Consider the following 6,423-nt stretch of genomic DNA (forward strand, 5'->3'; position numbering starts at 1 on the left):
GGAGGTTTTTTTCTGGCCAAGGCTGCCTTGTTTTGTTCGCCTGCCTCCAGCGCGCTGCCATTTTCCGGAAGCCGGAGCGCTCACCAAAAAAAAAATGGGAAGTTTCTCTTTGTTTAATTTTAGCCGTGGCAGCCTCTGCAGAGAGGGACCCAGCAGCCCCCCGCCCTGGGCCGCTCTGGGAACGGATGTGAGCCAAGAGGACGGAGCTGCAGCAGGGAATGAGGCAGGAATGAAGGGGTTCACATCTCCCACAGCCACACGAGCCGGGTTGAAATGCTCTCAGTCCCAGAGGTGGGTGAGACTTGGGAGACTTGGCTCTGAACTCCCTGCGTGACCACCGCATCCGTTATTCCAATTCCTGCTCCTTTTTGGCTCCCTCTCTCCACCCTTTACCTGTGGAGGTGTTTTTAGATGGATAACTTGAGCATCTTCCCCTGCCACACCAAGCAAAACGATGGATGCTGCACCCAGCCCTGGACACACCGAGAATCCAACCAAACCCACTCTGGGACTTATCCCAGAGTCACAATTTAGGGTGTAAAAGACCTTTAGGATCACTGCTTCCAGCAGCAGTGCCCATTAAAACACCTCCTGCCCCGCTCCTCTGCGCTGACCCATTGATTGTTCCATTCCCAAAAAGCCTTTTCTCCCTGTTCCTAAGGAAACAGCCGGCGGCTGTTCAAACAAGGCCACACACCACGCCAACCCTGCCCCCCAAAAACGACCTGAAACGCTTTGTAGGGATGACCTAAAGCACTTCACCCGGGCGGAGTGGCCAGGCACGGCGGGAGAAGGGCGGCAGCTGGATTTAGCCCTGGAGAGAGGGAAGCACGGAGCCGTGCCCGGAGCTCGTGCAGCACAGGATGAGCAGGGCAGCCTCCCAACCCCACACCACAGCCAGGAGTCCTTGCTGGGTCAAAATTTTCTGGAGTCAGCTAGAAAACATCTGGTTTGGCTCCGTGGCAGCGATTTCCCTCTTGGAAACGATGGGATGGTCCCCAGGGCGACCCTCCTGTGGGGCAGGAGAGGAAGCAACTCCAGAGAACACAGAGAACAGTGAGAAGGAAAGGCTTTCACAAAATTATTATTATTTATTATATTAATATTATTGTTGTTATTGTTATTATTAAAGCTTTCCCCATCATTTAACGGGACGGCAAACCAGATGTGCATCACCATCCCTCCAACTTACACAAACAGCACCCAGATGATGCAAAAATCACCCAATCCCAACATGGTTTGGGTTGGAAGGGACCTCAAAGCTCATCCCATTCCACCCCATGCCATGGGCAGGGACACCTCCCACTGTCCCAGGGACCCCTCCCACTGTCCCAGGCTGCTCCAAGCCCCAGTGCACAACCTGGCCTTGGACATGCCAGGGATCCAGGGGCAGCCCCAGCTGCTCTGGGCACCCTGTGCCAGGGCCTGCCCACCCTCCCAGGGAACAATTCCTTCCCAAGATCCCATCTAAACCAACTTTCTTTCTTTTTGAAGCCATTTCACTTGGAAGAAACACAGGAGTGATTACAAAATAAGTGGCTGGGCCACCTTCCGCCTTTGTACTTTAATATTCAGAGGTTTGAGGCTACAAAGCTTTTCTCCCAAACTGAAAGAAACTGGATATTGGGAAGGAATTGTCCCCTGTGAGGGTGGGCAGGCCCTGGCACAGGGTGCCCAGAGCAGCTGGGGCTGCCCCTGGATCCCTGGCAGCGTCCAAGGCCAGGTTGGACACTGGGGCTTGGAGCAGCCTGGGACAGTGGGAGGTGTCCTTGCCCACGGCAGGGGGTGACATGGGATGAGATGGGCTTTAAGGTCCCTCCAGCCCAAACCAATCTGGGATTCTGTGATGGTCCTATAAAGAGAATTTGGGATGTGACACCACTTCTCTCCAGGGCAGAGCGGGAACACCCACTTACGTAGGCAAAAGCAGGAACACTTCTTTCGCCCCAGGAGCTGGGGAGTGAGAGCACTGCTCTCCCACTGATATGCCAGCTGGGAATGGGAATGGTGCCTCCCAGCACCAAAAATAACCCCTCACACAAATCCACACAGAATCGGTGGGTCAAAAATAGAAACATCCCATGGGACTGGGGGCACGGCTCAAGGGGTTCCCAATGGAGGGGCAGCAGCTTGGCCACCAAAAAAAATGGGATTAAAGCCAGGGAATGCTGCTTGTGGCGCACCAAGTGATCCCTCCCAAAAACGTGCGACGCACCCAAAATGCCACCTTCCCCAGCAGAGGGGGGAAAAAAGAGAATCCAGGGCCAGGAGGAAAGAGTTGGAAGTTTTACAGCCTGCTCTCTGATCCGTGAAAAACTGACTTCACCCTGGGAAACACCTGGACCGAGGCAGCAGAAGGGTTCCATGTGCTCCTGCACTCCCTGGCGCTGGGAGCCATCCACACACATCCCTGCCCACACTCCCACGCTTTTCCTTAGGAGCCCACGGGAGCAGAAATACACGGAAATCACTCCCAGCACCACCGGGAAAAACTGAGGCCCCCCCGGCTGCAAGGAGGACCACGGGAGGGGGGAAATGCCATAGGTATCCTGAGAAATGATCCTTCAGCGTGGTGTTAAGGGAACTGGGACATCACCTGGGCACTAAAAACCAGATCTGAGCCGCTGGGAGCGAGTCCTTCCGCCTTGCCTGGGAAGCAGAGGGACTTGTCAGGACACGCGCGTGCCAAAGCTGCAGGTCCTGCAAGAGCCTTCTCCTTTCTCCCCTTCCTAAAATCCCAGACATTATCGATGTGTGGTCACAAAGCCAGCTGGGGCTGCAAATCCTTCTGAATTTACAAAAACCCTGCAGCCCCGTAAGCACTGCCCTGGTGTCCCCACAGCTCGGTGACACCAACCCTCCAGCTCCTTTAGGGACAGGACTCAGCCCCACTGCCTCCACCAGGAGCAGCCCAGGCTTTCTCCTGCCCCTTCCCAAGTCCAAGAGGGATTTTCCCTGTGCCAGCGCCAGCGGAGCCACGTGCTCCCTGCCCCAGCCAAGGCTGGCAAGGCGCTGCCGAGGTCCCTGGACAATGCCAGCCCTGTGCCCAAGGACCGGCCCATCCAGGGATTGTTTGCACGGAGGGAGCCACGGGAAGCATCCCCCACTCAGCTCCGGGACACACTCCGTGCTTTTAAATCTCACCCTGCAAATTTTGGGAGCAGCTTGGAAGGGTCCTGAGCTGGTGCTGACGCTGGAGATGCCTCCCCCATCCCAGAGGGCAGGGAACCCCAGCAGCACCCACACCTTGCTCTCCATGAACACCTCGCTGCAGCCACCAGGGAATCCCAGAAGGGTTTGGGTTGGAAGGACCTTAAAGCCCATCCCATCCCACCCCTGCCATGGGCAGGGACACCTCCCACTGTCCCAGGCTGCTCCAAGCCCCAGTGTCCAGCCTGGCCTTGGACACTGCCAGGGATCCAGGGGCAGCCCCAGCTGCTCTGGGCACCCTGTGCCAGGGCCTGCCCACCCTCCCAGGGAACAATTCCTTCCCAATATCCCATCCATCCCTGCCCTCTGGCAGTGGGAAGCCATTCCCTGTGTCCTGTCCCTCCATCCCTTGTCCCCAGTCCCTCTCCAGCTCTCCTGGAGCCCCTTTAGGCCCTGCAAGGGGCTCTGAGCTCTCCCTGGAGCCTCCTCCTCTCCAGGTGAGCACTCCCAGCTGTCCCAATCTGGCTCTCCCAGAGGGCTCCCATTAAGATATCCCAGTTAAGAAGCAGAAATCCATTTTCCAGTGGGTTGATCCCCTCGTTTTGAAGCTGACTCATCCCTGGTCACTGGGGAAGTCAACATTTGGCTACAAAACCTTCCTGGGTGTTGCCACCCCCTCTCTGTGACAGGGACAGGACCCAGGGAACAGCTGGAGCTGTGCCAGGGCAGGGTTAGGTTGGATCTCGGGGAAAGGCTCTGCCCCCAGAGGGTGCTGGGCACTGCCCAGGCTCCCCAGGGAACGGCCCTGAGGCTGCCAGAGCTCCAGGAGGGTTTGGACAGCGCTGCCAGGGATGCCCAGGGTGGGAGTGGTGGGGGGTCTGTGCAGGGCCAGGGGTTGGACTGGATGAGCCCTGTGGGTCCCTTCCAACTCAGGATATTCCATGATTCTATGAAAACCCATCCCAGCTCCTCACCAGCTCCTGGGCAGCCTGCAAAGCTCAGGTGCTTTCAGGATGAATTTTGGGCAGGAAAGAAAAGGCAGGTGCCAAACCCGAGGCCGAGAGGCTCCGAGGTGAGGTTATTTGCATTCGCTCCTGTGCCAGCCGCCGTCCGAAATCCACCCACGGAGCCAGGAGGCGACGCAACTCCCAGACCACTTGGAAATGAGAAGACTGAGGAGGATGCAAATTCCCCTGCACGTCCCGACCTCTCCAGCTGCCAGCTCCCTCCTCACACACAACCCCGGCCATGAAAACGCCTCTTGCCATATTTAAATGATTTTCCCATTAAAAAAAAAAAAAAACAACAAACCAAAACCAACAAAACCCCACACAGCGTCTAAACCACCTCCTTACCATCCACACAAGCTCTTGAGAGAGCAACCGCACCAGGCTAAAAGAAATATTTTAGCTTGGCAAATAGTTCTCCTCTCATTAAAAGGAGGACGTAACGAGGATGCCGAGCAGCGGCTGCAATCGCTCCACGCTGCTCCGGCTTTAGTTGATTAAAAGTAACGAAGCTGCTATTTTTGAAAAGCACATTCCCTTCCATGGCCTGGACGGGGTTATTTTGGAAATACAAATCCATGGAAAGCTGGCATCTCTGCTTGCAAAATTCCCCAGCCAGGACGGGATGCGCTCAGAGGAGGCTGCGGGTCCGTGGGATGGGGGGTCACGAGAAAAGTGGGAATTCTCTCGCTGTGAGTGACCAGGGCAGGTAAAGCTCACTGTGGGAAGAACACGGAGACCCTGGAAAGGCGAGGGAATCCTCATGGAATCGTGGGAGGTTTGGGTTGGAAAGGACCTTAAAGTTCACCTTATGGATAGGGACCCCTTCCACCAGACCAGGGTTGCTCCAAGCCCCTTCCAAAACTTCCGGGGATGGGGCTTGGAGCAACCAAGCTTGTCAGGGCAAGAAAAAAGGAGGAAAGAAGGGAAAAGCAGAACAGGAGGGAAGAGCTGCCACCAGAGATGCTGTCCCCTCGGCAGGGGTCTGCTGGGAGCAAGAGCCAGGAGGAGACGCGACCGTTCCGAGGATCCCAGAATTACTCGGGTTGGAAAAGCTCTCTGAAGTCATCAAATCCAAGCATTAACCCAAGTGCCAAACCCACCTCTAACCCCTGTCCCCGTCCCAGGAATTTTTTGCTTTAAGGCAAATCTAAGCATCCCGCTGCTGCAGTCAGGCACGAGGAAATCAAGGATGAATCCTTATTCCAGAGTCTCGGCATCCAGACACAGCTGTCAACACAACACACCCCCCTCTCTCGTCTCCTGCCCGAGCTGCTGCTCCGTTCAGCATAACTCAATTATTAACTTGTAATGTATATATTAATTAACAGCCAAAACTTAATCATTGCAAATCTCAGGGAAGGACAGGCTCGGGGAGGGGGAAGGCAGTGATGGGCATTCCAGAGCAGGGATGCTTCGCTAGGAATTTGCATCCGCCTGATCCCACATCCCACAGCTCCTCTGGGTTTTGGGGGCTCGGATGCAACGTGGTTTAATTTGGGCGGAGGCACAAAATGACTCACGGTCACTGCTGTCCCCTCCTCGCTACCAAAGTTATGCTGAGCCTAAGTAACTCCTGAACAGCCAGGGATCCCAAAAAATGGGTATTCCTGGGAGCCCGAGGCAACCCGCACAACACCGTCCCGGGAGCAACAGCTGGAAAACCCAGCCCTGCGCAGCATCCCTCGCTTCCACAGCATCGCCCGCGGGCAGCCAGCAAGGAGCAACGGGGTCAGCCACCCCTCGGCGAGCCGCAGCTGGGAAAACCCTCCCGGAAAATGAATGCCAGGCACAGCCGCTGGAACGCTGCTCAAAACAGCCGCGAACTCCCCGCAGCGCCCCAGAAGAGGAGCCACGCCGGTCCCTGCGCAGGACACCGAGAAGCGCCCGGTGACACCGGCAGGCTGACAGCGCTGCGAGCCGGGGCCCATGGTCCCCATCCCCGGGTGGCAGCGCCAGCGGGGGACCCGGGGGACGCGGGGCAGGTGCGCACCCGCACGGAGGGCACCGCACAGCCCCGGGGAACGGGGACACGGAGCCACGCGTGACACGGTCACGTCCGCACCCTCACACAGCGGGGACAGCGGGCAGGGACACGGACACCGAGGACAAGGCAGAGTCACGCACACGGGGGACGCACTAACACGCACACACGGGGGACATGCGACACGCACAGCCACACGCGACACCCAGCCTGGCGCACGCAGAGGACACACGGCACAGCCACACTGACTGGCACACACACACACACACACACACACACACA

Source organism: Corvus brachyrhynchos, unplaced genomic scaffold (genome assembly GCF_000691975.1).
Source record: "Corvus brachyrhynchos isolate BGI_N302 unplaced genomic scaffold, ASM69197v1 scaffold79, whole genome shotgun sequence".
Taxonomy (NCBI): Eukaryota; Metazoa; Chordata; class Aves; order Passeriformes; family Corvidae; genus Corvus; species Corvus brachyrhynchos.